The sequence below is a fragment of the Equus quagga genome, chromosome 20 (genome assembly GCF_021613505.1).
Source record: "Equus quagga isolate Etosha38 chromosome 20, UCLA_HA_Equagga_1.0, whole genome shotgun sequence".
Lineage (NCBI taxonomy): Eukaryota > Metazoa > Chordata > Mammalia > Perissodactyla > Equidae > Equus > Equus quagga.
The window spans coordinates 31,493,161-31,511,036 of record NC_060286.1 but is presented as its reverse complement, the minus strand read 5'-3'; the positions used below and the strand labels follow the sequence as shown (position 1 = coordinate 31,511,036).

At 46.7% G+C, this 17,876-nt stretch overlaps 1 protein-coding gene across 3 annotated transcripts in view; it reads left to right on the top strand.

Moving 5' to 3' along the window:
* The window catches only part of FOXN3 (forkhead box N3), a 394,524-nt gene that overhangs the window by 144,420 nt on the left and 232,228 nt on the right, over positions 1–17,876 (top strand). The window lies entirely within an intron of this gene.

Below are 17,876 nucleotides of genomic sequence, written 5' to 3'. Positions count from 1 at the left end.
ACCTGAACTATAAATAAGGTCAAAGGAAAGGGCTGGTCACTGACCAAGAGGTTGTGGCCAGAAGGTGACCCACTGCAGAGTCCCACTGTTGTCCATTGACGAGGGTTGAACCCTCAGCTTTGCAGTAAACTGAAATAGGTCTCTCTCTGTTCCATGGGTGTGAGGTGTCCCCTTCGCCCCCAGCCCTGCTAGGAAGTGTTGCAGCAGCCAGAGGCCAGGAAGGCACACCTACATCAGAGAAGAGGTGGTCCTTTCCTTTCTTGCCTTCGGTGGGGTGGGCAGGCCCAGAAGCAGAACTGATGAGGCAGGATGGCACCCTGGGCAGGAGCACTTTGGATCAGACTGCGGGGTTTACTCTCAGCTCTGCCACTTCTTAGCTGGGTACCATGTGGCAGGTCATCTTCGCCTGCTTCCTGATCCCTCATCTGAGAAATGGGGATAATAGTACCTGCCTCAAAGAGGTGTTGGCTGACTGAGAGCAGATCACCTAAGAAAAGCTGTGAGCCTGGCACACAGTAGGCACACACGGGGGGATGTGGGCTTTGTATGGCCTGAAGCCTATTTAGTTTGGGACCCTCCTTAAGAAAAGGATGTAAAATTACAAATATGAAACCAGGTATATGAGTGAGCATTTATTTCAAATGATGAGGAAAACACACAAAAAATGTTTAAAAAGCTGACATCCCAAACATCACAAAATCCAAAAAAAAAACATAATATTATTAGTTTTTTCACAGATGTCTGCATTGCTTTTTTTCCTACATTTTTTGCGCCGTGTACTCTTTGATCATTTCTTCATGTGACAATGATTTTGGAATGCCATTTTCTCTTGAGAGAATGCAAGATAATTCATTCTTCTAGCATGGTTGGTTGGAATTTGTTTTTTATTATTGATACTTTAGAAAACAAGGTTTTTAGCTTCACAAGTGGTTGTGGGTAATGTCATGTAAATTTTTAAGATTATCATCAAATTTGAGGAAGCTACTCTCAAGATTCTTTTGTATATGAGCTATAAGGTTTCAGGGCATTTTAAGTTTTTTTGTGCAGTGACTAATCTGGAATACTGAAGATGCTCATTCAACACATTTCTGGGTTCTTTCCCAGGGCTGTGGAAGGGGCCTGTGCGAGTGAGGGGGTCTTGAGGCTTAAGCTTCCGTATTTCATGGTAAATCTTCTTGTGAGTACCCAATAAGTGTTAACTAGATCATATTTTATTGTTGTATTTATTTACTTATTTGCTGAGGAAGATTTGCCCCGGATCTCATCTGTGCCAGTCTTTTTCTCTTTTGCCTGTGGGTTGCCACCACAGCATGGCCACCAACGAATGGTGTAGGTCCACACCTGGGAAGTGAACCTAGGCCACCAAAGCAGAGTGTACTGGACTTAACCACTAGGCCATGGGGCCGGCCCCTATTATATTTATCGACACTCATCTTTTTCATTTTATAGTTTTGGAATTACTAAAGAATGTATTCTCATTGACACTAAATATAGTTAAATTTGTGCAACAGTCATTCGTTCAGTATCATTTGTTAACTGTCTACTTTGATCAACCTACCTGACGTTAACTGTTGGGAGCATTCAATGCCATAAAGCAGATAAAACACAGCTCTGTTTTTCTGTAGTAACTACTCAATAAACTTAGCCATTATGACTATCATCACCTGTCCAGCAACACCCAATCTGGTGCTGGGCATTTGGGGACAATGAGCTGTGACATTGTCCCTCCAGGCGGTAGGAATGGGTCCAACTGCGGGTCAAACTCTGAAACCTAAGGGGGAGTCATCTTTTGTCTCAAGTCCTAAATAGAGCTGTCATCCCCCATTAACCATGAATTCTCTGCAGTTAATCTCCATTCATGAATTTTCCATTCATCAGTAATACTCTATTAATATGGCCACATGTATACATTAAGCCATACTTCTGAAGTGCTCAATGATAACATTAAATTCTATACTTTTCTCCCAGATCTTTTTTTTTTCTCTTTGATGAGGAAGATTGGCCCTGAGCTAACATCTGTTGCCAATCTTCCTGTTTTCACTTGAAGAGGATTGTCGCTGAGCTAATATCTGTGCCAGTCTTCCTCCATTTTGTATGTGGGACACTGCCAGGGCATGGCTTGATGAGCGGTGTGTAGGTCCGTGCCTGGGATCGCAACCTATGAACCCCGGGCCACCAAAGTGGAGCATGGGAACTTAACCACTAGGCCACAGGGCCAGCCCCCAGATCTTTCTCTTTTTATCAAGTCTAGCCACTAAGTTTGTCAAAATATGATTTTCTCTGTTTTGTGATGTTGAAGACTCTACTATGGCAGAAACACCCGTGGACAGGGAGTCAAGAAATTGGATCTGCCACCAAGTCTGTGTGGGTATCTGTTGGGATGCTTATGGTTATAAATGACAGAAAAGCCAACTCACAGTGTCTAAACAACAGAGGAAATGAGTTGGCTCCTGCACTCACTCCTAGTGGTCCTGCCATTCAACAGCGGTCCAGCGCCTCTGGAGCTGATGCTGGTCAGTCCCACCTACGCCACAAGGCTGAGAAACTTGGGGTGCTGTTGGGAAGGGAAAGCAGAAAAATAGACACTGGAGAGGAAACTACCGCTGTGTATTCTGACACATGGCCCTAAGTCACTTCACTTCTATGGGTCTCTGTTGCCTCATTAAACCGGAGGCTTGTCTGACACCATTAGTAAAGTCCTTCCTAAATGGGAACCTTTAAGATTTTATTTTCTTTTTACATTAGTTGGCTTTTGTAATAAAGAAACAAACCTTTTCTGGCCAGAATGTAAAGCTAAGAATGTAATTAGTAAGCAAATAGCTCTGTTTAGATTAAATGATAAGTCAGGGCGGTCAGCCTTAGTAACTTTCTTCCTCCCCATGAGTTGTAGATTGTGATCTACAAAAATGAGCAATGGGGGATGTGAGAGAGAAGCCCTGGAAAGCCGCGTGTAACTCCTGCTCTGACTTAGTATGCGTATCTTCGGCGCAGCAAATGTAACTTGGTCGTTCACTCACCGGAGATCCGGGGAGGTCTGGGTAGGGCTTATTTTTCTTCCCATAACCATTGGTGGCTTTGCTGTGATGCTGGTATCACAAAGAAGCTGAGAGAGGTTTGATTTGGATTCAGAGGGAGCTGGTGTTGGCAGAAGCCAGAGAGTGACTCTAAATGGCAGTGGAATCAGCTCCCTGTGGATAGCTGAGGGTTTCTCAAGAATGAAACCACAGACCTCAGCTTTCTACTTCACCCACTTTTTACGGAGCCTTTGGCTAGTCTTGAGACGAGATTCCAGTCGTGGCACCAGGAAAGCTTTCAAGGAAGCATCTGGGTGTGGTTCATGAGGGAATGAACTCCGCAGCCTTGGTACCAAATCTTTTTGGGAGTGCCATGGACGTGAAGATGACATGGGTGCTGGAGGTGTCACTGAGCTAGAGGAGCATATCTCCCGTCCATCTCCAGGGTGCAGGGCTGTGTGAGGACTCCGGAGGACCTGTGGGTCATTGGGCTGCCTTCGTAGGGGAGTTTTACCTTCCTGTCCAGGATCTATGGGGAGCAAGTTAATCTGGTTAGTAGTACAGTCAGTATATTTTCCTTGTGGCTGGCTCATTTTTGAACATACTTATGGAGTTGCCAAAGGTGGGTCTGTGTCTTGATCTAATTCTCTGAAATATAGCTTTTGGAAAATAGTTCTTGTGTGGTGGTCATTGGTATTTCTAAACTGGCAGACAATACCACATAACTTTGTGTGTGAAGTACAAGAGAAATAGTTCTGAAATGGTTTCTAGTCACGTGGCTGTGCTTTGCAATCAATCCCTGTGGTTGTAGAATACTGAAAAAAGGTTCGTGTGTTGGATTGGGGGAGGGGAGGGTAAGGATTAGAGAGAGAATAAGTTACAGCACCAGTTGCCTAATGGGCACCTTCACAGTTGCTTGTTCCTTCTGAGAGTCCAGAGGGGAGATGGAGTTTCAGGCCTGGCCTCTGGAGTTGTCAACTGCCTTGAGTTTTTTTTTTTCCTTTTTGAGGAAGATCAGCCCTGAGCTAACGTCTGCTGCCAATCCTCCTCTTTTTGCTGAGTAAGACTGGCCCTGAGCTAACGTCCGTGCCCATTTTCCTCTACTTTATATGTGGGACGCCTGCCACAGCATGGCTTGCCAAGCGGTACCATGTCTGCACCCGGGATCCGAACCGGCGAACCCTGGGCCGCCAAAGCGGAATGTGCGTACTTAACCGCTGTGCCACTGGGCCGGCCCGTCTTGAGTTTTTTTTTAATCAAAATCTTTGTGTTTTATGATTCAGAGAGGAGCACAGTGTTGTTGTGTGACCATTACCCTGGGCCTTTTGGTATTTTTGTGGATATGTCTGTCCATTCCGCGAATGATGTCCTTTTCCACGGTAGCATCAGGAGCTCAACCTCTGAGAGTAGAAAACATGTCTGTGTTTAGGGGCCCACTTGAAAAATGCTATGCAAAAACCAAACCAAACAAACCCAAAAAACTCCAACAAAGAAGCCCAAGAGGTCAATTGCAGGCAGCAAGTAACATTCCGTGATCTTGGAAATGAGATCTTGGCTAGTATAAATCGATAGGAGAGTGTAGCCATTAAGAGGAGGGTTCTGCAGGCCAAAAGACTAGGAGTCGGAACTTTTATTTCATCTCTTAGCGCCAATTATTGACCATTGGCAAGTGATATAACTTCCTTAAGCCTCGGTGTCCTTATCCATAAAGGAGGATGACAGCTCCCACCTCGGAAGGGTGGTGGAAGGATGAAATAAATAATGCAGGTAAAGCTCTTGGTGCGGTGTCTGGCCTGTAGGAAGCCTTGGAGAGCTCTGGTTGTTGTGTGTGTTTTATAATTCTCTGGATGGCAGTAATTGGGTCCTTGGTCTTCCTTGTTTTGGCTGTTGTTGTTTAGATGTCTTGAACGTCTTCGGGCAAAATTGACACTACCCTTGGTCCCCTTCAGGAAAATTAGGAGTAAGGTGGTGTTGGGCTGGTCTCTGGACCAGCCAGGTTTAGTAACAATGAAAGAAGAGGCGAGCTGTGTCTGTCAGACATGTTACTAGGGAAGCCCTGACATGTGGCTCGGTTTCAAAGCAATATGTTGCCCACCCCCTTCTGCAGGGAGGCGACAAGAATCTAGTTAGTGGAGAGTTGGAGAGCGGCTGAGACATCAACGGGATGCCCTTTTAGACTTTTCCATGTCTTTGGTTGGAGTTGGGTTTTCACACGTGGTTTGATTAAAAACAACAACAAAACTGCAAGAAACCTTGCACAGAGGACTGAAAGAATGGCTTCTTGCTAGATACAGAAACTTGAATAAAAAACCATACTGAACACGTGAAGTTTGCTGTCGGCAGGTGGCAAAGGACTTTGCTATAAATATTGTAGGACCGCTCTTTCTCTACTTAAAAGAAACTTGCTTTGCAGTTCAGACAACAGAAATGGCTGGACAGCCGTTAGTTCATGGGTAAGAAACTGAAAACAATGTGAACGCTTTTCCTTAAATGGAGACGGAGGTTGGCCCTGGCTCAGGTTGAAGTTAACGCCCGGTCTTCATTTGCCTTCCGTGCGTTATTTCTCATACGTTATGCAAGATTCCCTGGCCCGTGACCATTCATTTTTTCCTGTCATTTCGAGGTGTGTTCGGGGCACAGCTCAGCTTCAGACCTTTCTGCTTTCACTTTTGGTTAGTCAGAACTGCATCTGGCGGTGTTTGAATATGAGTGCTTTCTGTGGCTTTTCTGTGGCTCCTTTTCAAAGTATTCAAAGCAGTTTAAAAATACATAATGTTCAGCGATCTGACCAAGAGCTAATGTAAGTACTTATTTGGGGACTACTTTAAAGAAAAAAAAACAACTATTAGACAGATTTGAAACTCTTAACTCTTACTATGTCTTGGAAATAGATACTAAGATTAAAAAAAGGTTTGAAAAACACGAGACCACTTCCACACTCACAGTGCTTGTAGTAGTGACAGGAGTAGCAAGTAGCACGGTTTATAAAAACAGAAGAGCTAAAATTCTTTATTTAATATTAAACAGGAAACTGAAAGTAGTCTGTAGCATGTGGTGGGTTTTCAGCAAACCTGCTGCTGGGTTTATCTGTGCTGAAAAGCCTAAAAGAGACGTTTTTCTTTTTATTCTCTTAAGATTGTGAGTTTCCATGAAAATTGTAACCAAAATATGACCGTTGGAAGCAGGTTCTGTATTGTAAGGTTTTGAAGCAACTCGTTTTCACTAGAACCAAAGGAAATTTGGAAGCAAATTGAAAACCTCTCTAAGAGTGGAAAATGCTTTGCACTTCTCTTTCGCCTTTGTGCCTGGCTGTCACTCACCAAACATGTGCATATGAATATTCTTTCTGAAGACCTGGGCTTCATTTTAAGGTCAGCCTTCAATTTCTAGAGAATATAATTTGCTGCTATTTTTAGAGCGTCATGATTGCTCGTAATAACTAATGGAAAAAACTCAACAGAGAAATAAATGTGTAACAGCTGTGTCTGCTTAAACTTGATTAAAGGCAGTAAAAAAAAGTAAACAGAAGAATGAATGTGACAATATAGGGGGAGAGACAAGCATCCCTCTCATTGTGTAAAGTTTTACAGACAGAACTTGTTCTCCTTTGGAGGCCGGCGGTGTCTATGTTTAAAGTTTACTTTGCTGTTTGCCTTGAGTGGGATCAGTGTTGTAGTGAATAATTTATAGCCAGCATGAATGAGCTCATTAGTCACCTTTTCAGACTTTAAATGAGTTTTGTGGTTGTCATTACTCGAGCCTTCTGTTCAGCCGCGGAGCAAAATGACAGTTTGGCAGTTGGTGCCTTGTTGTCGGGCAGCCTGCTCCCCTTCAGGTCTGCGTTGCTTTTGTATTTCACTGAAACCTTCCCTTTCTGTCCCCGTGCTGGTCCAGGGACTCTCACATTTCAGATGCCTTTTGCACCCCAAGTTTCAATGAGAAGTTTTTTCGGGGATTTTAAAAAAAATCTTTCAGTTGCGTCTGCCAGAAAGAATGAAGGGGATGGAGGGAGCTTTTTCCAGCCGCTGCTTTGTGCGTGGTTTGATGTTTACGTTACTCACCAGGCGCGGGGAGTCCGCGGTTGACTGGCTGAGCCAGGCTCTCACAGGGAGGCAGGGATGTCAGGCAAGGGGATGTCATTGGAGTTGGGAGGGAGAAGGATGTTTCGTAGTAGGTTTGCGTTGTTATAGTCCCGAACGCCAATATGATGTTGGGTGTGTGTGGATGAAGAAACTTACTCCATCAAATCTGCCGGGCCAGATTTCCAGGGCCAAAGAAAACCACATTTTTCCTATAGAGGGGTTGACAAGATGACCTTTCAGGATCCCAGCCAACTCTAGGGACCGGCTCATTGGGAATGGCCATTACTTCTTCCCCACCTCTACGTCTTCCCAGTCCAAATCATTAAGAGAAAGCAAACTGTTGCAGCTGCCTCCTCACCGTGCCTTTGGAGGCTTGCCTGGAGGCTGGTATGTGGGGAAGATGAGCCCGGGCATGCCAGTAGCAGGTGGGATTTCTTTGGAACGGATGTCATGAGGTTCAACTCTCCCTTTGAACCTGGCCAGGGCAGCCTCCGGAGAGCTGTGACATCCACTCTCTGGGACTGGACTCCATCCGGAAGTCCAGGACACTGTGGCATGCCCACCTTGGCCCTCGGCTAACCTCTGCTGGCACTCAGGATGCATGGATACTTGCCCGGGTGCCTCAGCCAACCAAATGGACCCCTGTTCTGAGGTCTCTTTGACGTTTGCTATGAGCAACAGGCACTAATGGCTGCCGTCACCAACGTGGGCAGCACCCCCTTCCGGGGTTCCATATTGTTAGACAGCTGGCCTAGCACCGTATGCAGCATGTACGAAAGATGCTCAATATTCCTCTCTGGAAGAAATGCCAACTTAAAAAGGATGCCTGGTTGTTTGAGGGCCAAATTTTTGAAACCAGTCAGAGTCACATGTCTGGGGACAGAGAAATGAGGTGTTGTTGATTGCACCCACAGAAAGACAGCGGTCTGTTTGGCTACTTCTTTTCCACCCACTACCCCTTAGGAAATTGAGCATTCACGGGCACTCATGCCTCACAATTTATGGGTACAATTTGCTTGCATCCAAATCACAATACCTGTATTAAAGGCACAAGAGATGCTACTTTTGGACGGAGTAGGGTTTCAAAGCAGAGGGTATTGGCGAACTGCATTCTCCAAGAGAGAGGAAGAGACTTTAGGTTTGGCTGTTGTAATAAGTTGAATAAGTTGCTAATCTCTGAAAAAGAACTTCGTGCAGCAGGGAAATACGTTGGTAATATTTTCATCTATGTACTGTTTCCCAGAGAGTTCATCAAATTCGGAGATTTTACTGTGTTTTTCAAAGACCATCTTAAAGAGAAGGGTTGATTGTTTTCTTTCACATCCCTCTGAAAAAGTAAAATGAGGAAAGCTATTTCTTGGCATGGTTAAGACTTTGGCAGACTTAGCCACCGAAACCCATGAGACTGTAGTACTTGGTGTACTCGCCGAAGAGAGGAAAACAATAAAAGCTCTTAAAAACTTCGGAGGAGGAAAAGGTTGATGATGCTACTTGCCTTTGACTAATCTGTGTAGTTAGTAGATACCAGCTTGAGAGAGGGGTAAATAGGAGCAGTTGTTTTTTCTGTTGAGTGATCAATATTTTTGATTTCCACTGTGCCACGTGCTGTGGGCAGAAGAGAGGTATAAGCAGGGTCCTTGACACTAAAGGCACTTACGTCTGTTTCATGCTCAGTATCGAGTTGACATGTTTTGTAACAAAGGTACGCCACACCATATTGATTATGACATAGAGGCTGAACTTTGGTTTTTTGTAAGTAGTGCCTTTTCATTCAGTTTGAAAGTCCCTTTTTCCTTCCTCCTCCTTTATTTCTTGACCACGATTTTTCCTCTCTTGAACTCCACCGCTCCTTTCCTTCATGTCCTTGACCCCCAAGAGTTTCTCTGAGAAGCAGCCAGATGCTCTGGATTGAGCTGAAGTTTCCTTTGGTTCCTACCTGGAGCATGCCTCCAAACTCTGGAGCCAGACTGTGTGGGTTCAAATCCTAGCCCTATCACACCATCTGTGTGACCTTGGGCAAGTAGTTAAACCTCTCTGTCACTTGCGTTCCTCATTTATAAGATGGGCATCATAATAGTCCCTACTTCACATGGTTCATGTGAGGCTGAAATGAGTGAATATTTGCAAAGCCTTGGAACCCTATCTGGCACTGAATAAGTGCTATGTAAGTGTTTGTTAAATACAGTTGATCATTATTCATGGATTCTGTATTTGCGAATTTGCTTACTTGCTAAAATTTATTTGTAACCCCCAAATCAATACTTGTGGTGCTTTTCTGGTCATTTGGGGACATGTACAGAGTGGCCAAAAATTTGAGTTGCCCAGTGCACACGTTGCCAGCTCAGATCTAACAAAGCAGTGCTCTGCCTTCTTGTTTCAGCTCTCATGCTGTAAGTGGCTTTTTCGTGGTCTATTTAGTCCCATGTTTCTTGTGCTTTTGTTGGTGAGTTTGCTGTTTAAAATCTCCCCTAATTGTAGTGCTGAAGTATTGTTTAGTGTTCCCCAGCACAAGAAGGCTGTGATTGCCTTGTGGAGAAAATACGTGTTAGATAAGCTTTGTTCAGACATGAGTTGTAGTGCTGTTGGCTGTCAGTTCAATGTTAATGAGTCAACCATGTAAATCAATACGATGTCTTTAAATGGAAACATAGATAAAATAAGGTTATGCACTGATCAGTGAACTAAAATGTCGTGACCAGCAGCTCTCAGGAACCTAACCCTGTATTTCCCCTAGGAGCAATGAGTCAGTATTTGCTAATTCAGCGTTTGTGGAGACTTTCTAGAACATAACCACTGTGAATAATGAGAATCAACTTAGCTAAGTGGAATCCAAGAACTCAGAGTGGCAGCCTCCTTTAGGGCAAGCTCCGGACTCCTGGGGGGTCTCCCTGGTGGGGCAGGAGAAGCAGAAGTAGTTCTGGCCCTGTGGAGTGCCTCAGCTGGGCAGAGATTTCCTGTCAGAGTTGAAAAAAATTCCAATGTAACCACATCTGGTCTTTTATAAGTGTAAGTTGTTACAGAAGATCAATCTGGAAATAGAGAGCAAATGTTCCCAGTCCCCTACAAATTCTTAATTCAAGAGTATTTTCCCCTCATCTTTGAGCCTACATCAGAGTTTGTAGAGAAAGTTTGATACTCAAAACCTATACACTGAAAGCCTTCATACAACCAGACAATAGACCCCATCACGCAGGGTGTCATGTCTCTTATACTTAGCAATTCTCCTGTTTGCTCCGAGCACCAGCCTTTTCAGAAAGGGATCATTTTGTCCCTGCTGATTGAAAAGATCACAAAATACTTCAATTTGGTGAAAAGCATTGACAACATATTAATTTTCCCCCAAGCTCTTACTTTGTGAAATGTTTGTGAAATTGTTTCGCACATACAGTACATGAGAATGCAAAAGTGATTCAGAGAACAGAAAGCTTCCCTTAAACCACTGGAAAATGCAAATGGCAGAGAACAGAGGGAACAGGGGGCCACAGTGGCCCGTATAATATAATAACATGCCTCTAGCCTCTTATTTCGGCAATTTCCAAGTTTTCACAATTTTAAACAATGTCCCAGCAAACACCCTCCTAAAAACATTGTTGTGTATTTCAGTGCATTCATTCAATACATATTGATTGAGTGTCTTCTGTGTGTCAGCCACTGGAGTAACTAACTGCTAGTGTATGTTGCTGGTTTTATGGAGCTTATTGCCTCCTGGGGGTAGGCGGTCTGGTGGGGAAGTGCACTGTCTTGTTACGGTATCTCCCTGGGATAAATTACCAGAAGTTGGAAATTTAGGGTCAATGGCTATGCTCACTTAAGTTTTAATTCATTTCTTCAGACAGCCCTCTTGAATAGATGTACCAAGACACCCACACCAACATTGGTATGGTTATTCTTTTCAAGTCTGTGCCAATCTGATAGATGAAATGAGATCTCACAGTTGCTTTAATTTGCATTTCTTTGTTTTTGCTGAGGTTGAGCATCTTTCCATGAATATATTACTATTTTTGTTTCTCCCTTTGTGAATTTGCCCCTTTTCTCATTAGGGTGATAATTTTTTTTCCTCATTGAGTTGTAAGGACTATAAATTTAAAATATTAACCCTTTTTCAGATGTATGGCAAATATTTCCTCGTTTTTTGTTTGTCTTCTAATTTGATTTATGACCTCTGGTATTACATACAAATTTTAAATTGTTATGCAGTCAAATATGTCAATATTTTCCTTGTGATTTATTTACTTAAAGAAAATAGTTCTACGTGCCGGGGCACCATTGTATGTTTTGTACAAATATTATTTAATTTCATCTTCATTACCACCCTGTAAAGTGAGTATTGCTGTTATTCTCCCTTGCTCCCTCTTTTTTTTTAGATGAGAAAACTAGGTAGAGAGAAAGAAGTTAAGTACCGTGAGTAAGGGTACCAGGCTAGTAGGTGGCAAAGTTCTAGAACATGAACCTAGTCCCAGGTTCTAATGCTAGGCACTGGGCTCCACCACCTCTGGCCTTGGTATCAGGCTGTGTGTGTGTGTATTTGTAGTTGCTTCATAAATGGTCGCTGAGTCTCCCCCATCCTTGAAGGCAAGTGCCATGTCTTTTATTTCTTCCAGTTCCTTCCCAGTGCCTTCCACACAGTACTGAGCATAGGATAGCAAGATGCTTAATAAATACTTATGGACTGAATGAATTGACTAAATGTGGATTCTGGATCATCAGCTCACACTTTGTTTATACTCAAGGAGGAGCTGACAGGTTCTGTATTTCCATTTTGCCTCCAGCAGGAGACTTGATAAGCTCAGGTTTGGCCAGGGCACCTGCGCTAAGGAACTTCACTCCACCAGTTCAGCTGCACTTTCTCTTACCACGCGCTCCTTCTTCCTTCCTGAAATAAGCCTCAGGCTCTATTCCCTGGGGGAGAAATTCTAATAAGCCTTTTCCCAGGCTCCACCCTTCAGAACCTGTCACGTAAACACCAAGAATGTGCGAGAGGAAAACCCCTAGAGAGGACAACCCGGAAAGCCCAAAGGATGCTTGGGCAAGCCTTGAAACTCGCTAGGAGGTGGAGGGTCTTCCAGCCAAGGTACTGGGTCTCTCTCTCCTGCGCGCAGAAGGGAAGGAAGTGAAGAGCTTTTTTACCATTACAAACAGCATTCTGAATACGTCATCTCAAAGAGACTCTTAGTCAACCCACGGTTAAGGAGTGATCTTTGACCATAATCTCTCCCTCTCTTCTCATTCAATCATTGGACACATCCTCTTGGTTCTTCCTTTGAAGGCTCTTGTGCATTCGTTTTTTTCCAGCCTTACTGGCTGTTCTCTAATTCAGTGGGTCTCAAAGTCTGGTCCCTGGACCAGCAGTAGCTGGGAGCAGCATCACCTGGGCGCTTGTTAGAGATGTGAATTCTCAGGCCCCAGCCCAGAGCTACTGAATCGGAAATTCTGGGGGTGGGCCCCGGCAAACTGTGTTTTAGCAAGCCCTACAGGTAATTCTGATGTACGCTAAAGCTTGAGAACCACCACTCTGATGGACCCCTCCCTTTATCATTAGAACACTATAAGTGTAACGGGTGCTCACTGGAGAGAATTTAGAGAAATATGAAAGGGGCAGACAAAAAAATTACCCCATAACTCTACTACTCAGAGAGAACCATTATTTTAATATTTTAGCATATTTTTCTAATTTTAAAAACCACATTAAAAAAATAATCATCTTTATTCCTTTTTGTATGGATTACTGCAATGCTTTCTGAGTGATTCTGCCTGCTTCGGGTTTTCCATTTTCTCCTTTCCTTTCCCAAAATTCATCTTAGGTCCAAGATCCCATTCTTCTTCTTCTTCTTCTTCCTTTTTTTTTTTTGGAGGAAGATTAGCCCTGAGCTAACATCTGTCACCAATCCTCCTCTTTTTGCTGAAGAAGACTGGCCCTGAGCTAACATCCGTGCCCATCTTCCTCTACTTTATACGTGGGACGCCTACCACAGCGTGGCTTGCCAAGTGGCGCCATGTCCACACCTGGGATCTGAACCGGTGAACCCTGGGCCACTAAAGCGGAATGTGTCCACTTAACCGCTGCGCCACCAGGCCGGCCCCCTATTCTTTTTTTTTAAGTGAGATATATTTGACATACAATATTGTATGTAAGTTTAGGGTGTACAATGGCATGGATTTGATACATTTATATTGCAATATGATTGCCATTCAGCGTTAGCTGTACCTCCATGGTGTCACATAACTATCATTTCTTCTAGTGTTGGGAACAATCAAGATCTAGTCACTTAGCAAGCTTAATGTTTATAATACATTCTTACTGTCTATAATGACTGTACTGTGTATTAGGTCTCCAGGACTTATTTATCTACTAGTTGTAAGCCATTCTTTTTAAGCATATTTCTGATAGCGCAACTTTTGGACTCAAAAATATTCAGTGAGTTCCTCTTGGCCTCTGAATTAGTGCATATAAACTGTTCATCTTAGCACTCAAGAAGTTTTGTGATATGATGTTTCCCCTCTTATCCACTAAATCCACTCATATGTATGCTTCCTAAGGAAGAGAAACCTTGTGTCTCTGGCACCTGACACAATACCATGTGCTTGGCAGGCACTCAGTAAATATTTGTTCAATGAGTGAATGCATCTTCTAGTACCATCAAGTCACGTTTGCTAGATCTCCATGTGCCATTCATTTCTGCTACCTGGAACAGCAGTTGGTGCTATGGAGCTTTCTCACAAGGCACATGCCTGGGACCCATCCTAGGAGATGCTGATCCCTTCGGCATGGCTTCCTGGGTATCCCTAGTTGAGAAGCTCAGGTCTAGAATACCCCTTCCACATTCCACAGGTCAAAAACCCACCCGTCTTTATTAGATATCTTCCTTCCACAGTCATCTCCCCTCCCCTCCGGAGTCCTCTTGTTCCAGATGGTTTCACCATGCCTCGTGCCTTAGCTGTTAGGAGGGGGTGGGCAGAAGGGAGAAGTAACGTGACTCAGGCTAAGTCAATCAGATTATTTCACTGAGAATCTGAACTATGTGGTGGAAGACTGAGGCGCTCTGAAGGTGGTGGGTGCTGCAAGTCAGAAGGTCCTTTGGACTTGGTGCTGGCAGCCATGGGTGTGGTTGTAAGCGAGCAGAGGAAGCTTACCTGTAGGGAAAAGAGTGGGACAGATAAATAGAGGGAAGTAGGAAAGACAACATGGTCTCAGAGGGAAAGAAAGGGATGGAGAGAAAAACTGTCTGATGACTCGTTGGTTCCGTGCAGCCCAGCTCTGCTGCCTGCCCCGGGCTGACTGGAGTTCCCTCTTAGGTATCACTGGAGTCAGTCTGAAGGATCCCTGAGCAGGAGACCATCTTTCCAGGCCTGCTTCAGATTCCACCTCACATTTGAAAGTCCCTCAGGTCTTCCACCTGCAGTGCTCTCTCATGGCTCATCTGTTCAATTGTTACTGCTTCCGGGGGATCACAGGGCTTTCGCTGAACAATCCCATAAATATATGCCAGCCCTGGTGGTCTAGTGGTTAAGATTTGGTGCTCTCACCACTGCGGCCTGAGTTTGTTTCCTGGTCAGGTGAACCACACTACCCATGTGTCAGCTGTCATACTGTGGCAGCTGTGTGTCGCTGGGATGCTGAAAGCCATGCCACTGGGATCTCAAATACCAGCAGGGTCACCAATGGTGGGCAGGTTTCAGCGGAGCTTCTGGGAAGAAGGACCTGGCCACCCACTTCTGAGAAAACTGGCTGTGATGAATGGCAGCAGAGCACTGTCTGATATAGCTCCGGAAGGTGATGGGAAGGTGCGAAAACACCGGGCAGGGTTCTGCTCTGCTGTCCACAGGGTTGCTAGGAGTAGGGGTCGACTCGAGGGCACTAACAAAAATCCCATAAATAATCACGTCGTTCAAATAAGCAGTGATGGAGGGAGAGGGTCGAATGTTCCAGGGCAGAGAAGCGTGTTGAAGAAAGCACCGAACATCAAGGGGAGGGCCATTCCTCCCCACGGAGGAGGAGCCTCAGGTCCCACACAGGTCCTGCTGTTCCCAGCTACTAATGTGCTCTCCCGCTCACGCCCAGATGGGGCTACGGAATGGTCCCATCAAGCCCCCAGTCATGAAATAAGTGTTGCCCAAAGTGAGTTCTAGGGTACATGTAGGATTCTGCTGTCAAACAGGTTTGTAAAACAATGGTTTAAACTTCCAGGGTCTAAGGCATAAAAGTACTTTTTGAAAGTTCCAGCGAGGAATGGAGAATGAGGTTGTTCCTAAATGAATTTGGCCCCTGCACCCTTTTGTCAGGGAGCATGTCCCAGAGCCGGGGGTCTAGATGGAAGCCACACTAACCCTTCCTCTGCTTTCAGCGAAGGTCTGGATCCCCCATTGCAAGCACACAGACAGACAAGCAGATGTGTCCTCTGCTCTCCACATCAGGCAGGGCTGGTCCACCACTTCCTCTTCAGGCTGACACCTTCTCACGTCTCTTGCCACATTTGTAATGAGACAGAAATTCAGAAATATGCTTGAGAATAGAGGAAACCAAAAACATGCAGAGGGCAAGAGAGGTGAGCTAATGAAAGGCCCCTTTCTCTACTCTCTGCTTATGGCTTCTCCTGGCCCAAGGCTCGCTCTGTCTAAGGTTTGGTTCACCAAGGATGGCTGGTTCAGACACTAGAGCTCAACAGCTTGCACTGGGAGTCTTAAGAATGATGTTTTCCATGTGCAATAACCTTTGGCTCCCACCCCCTCATTCTGAACTCTGAGGAGGAAGGAAAGCACCCGGTGAAAATAACCTGCCACCTCTACTTTGTGTTAAGAGATTTCTAGCTATGGTGTGAATGTGGTTGGGGACTGGGAGGGCTGGGAGCTGATGATGGAAGGGGACTGTCTCTTTCTCTCCCTGCCAGTAAGGGGCTGGGACAAAGGTCTCTGGCTTGGTTCCTTGGATGGGAGATTCAGCACCCTCAACTGATGTGCTGACTGAGGGGTGGGATGGATGGATGCGCTAGAGGAGCTCTTGTCCTGGCTTTGACAGCAGTGTTCACCTTTAGGATCTTTGGTGTGACACTTCCAGATGATCTAGCTTGTCTCTCTTACCTCACACCTTTGGCTTTGGGGCTTTGGTGACTTTGGGTAGGTCATACCAAGTGCTCAGTAATTAAAGGGGTGGGGCTGGATGACCTGAAGCTGGCCCTGGGCCTCCACCTCTGAATCATCCCCTGGGTGGGATCTGCCATAGCGCTGGTGAGTAGCAGGCCTGTGGTGAGCGTCCTTGCTGAAGACTCGCCACCCGCCATCTTGAAGCTTTGTTAAGGGGACATGACTCTCAGATTGATGGCGTTTCCTTATTTTTTTAAAGTAAAAAATATATACATATGTATGAGAAGCCCTGTAGGATTTTTCTCCCCCTTTGGCTGGGTTACAAGGTACAATAAGCCAGAGAGATTTCTAAGCGAGATGGCTCTGCGCCTTCTCACTGGCTTTCCTGCAGTTTTCGGATGGCGCAAAATGGCCTGTCCGCTGCTCAGGGGGGTTGGGGAGTGGATGGGAGGAGTGAGCCCAGCTGCTCGTCTGTATAGGAGCTTACTGATTTGGCTACCTGGGAGTGGTGTGCAATCATATTTTTATTTATGTCACCACCAGGGTGTCCTGTTGGTCTCTCTCCTTGCATCCTCTCCAAAGGCAAGGTGCTTGGTGTGGCTTTAGCAGTGGGTGGCCGATCTTTGGAGGTGCCTAAAGATTTGGAGCGGTGGCTGCGCCGTTCGCTGGGCGGCCTTGCGACTTGTCCGTGCGGTTCTTGAGAGCTCAAAATGTGAAGGCGATGAAAGTTGTGTTCAGTCGAGGTTTAGAAGTTTGCCAGGGTGTTGAGCACAACCCACTGGAGAGGCCCCACCGGCGTGGCCTTTAGGACGGGCCTCCCGCTCTGTGATCTGTAACGGCCACCCTCCCTCGGCAGACACGCGCCTGCAGACGACAGGAGGAGCAGTCACCTGGGCGGGAGGCTGCAGTGCCTTTGTGCCTTTCCTCCCTGGGCACGAGGTGGGCGCTGGAGCAGGGCTGGGGACGGCCCTGGGAGTCCCGCCAGGACGCCGTAGTTGGGGAGAAGTGGAATCTCTTCTCCCCCTCGCAAGCCTCGCCCGCATCGTAATTCTTTTTATTTTTACTTTCGAGCCATGTAAGGCATGCGGATGGGGTAGGAGCGTTCCGGGCGACACGTTGCCAGCGGCGCAGCGCCGGCCCGCCCGCGTGGCCGGACCCGGGGAAGGGACAGGCCGCGCGCCGCCTGCCCCACCAGCCCCGCCGCCCACGAGCGCGGCCACCCCGGCTCCCGCGCCCGCCACCCCCGCCCCCGCCCCGCGGTGCCGCAGGAGGCGAGTCCGGCCTGGGCCCCGGCTGCGCCCCGGGAGCGTCCGGGCGCGGGGCGCAGGGCCGATCGGAGCGTAGGGGCTGCGGGTAGGGACCGCCCCAGCGGGTCTGCGCCCCGCGCCCCAGGCCGCCGGCGGCCCGGCCCACGTTTTCCCTCTCTCCGGCTCCCTCCGCCCCCTCCGCTCCGTCCCTCCCCTGCGCTCCCCTCCCTCCCCGCGCTTCCCCTCCTCCTGGCTGGTCATGTGTCGCCTTTTTTTGTTTGCAGTGGAAACAATTTCTCGCCGCTCGGCGCGCCCCGGCCCGACGCGCCGCGGCGGAGGCGAGCGGGAGGCGGGACGGGGCGGGGAGAGCGGCGGGGCCGGCGGGAGGACGCGCGGCGCGCCCGGCGGACGCCGCAGGTCCCATGCCGCGCCGCGACCCCCGCGCCCCTGCCGCC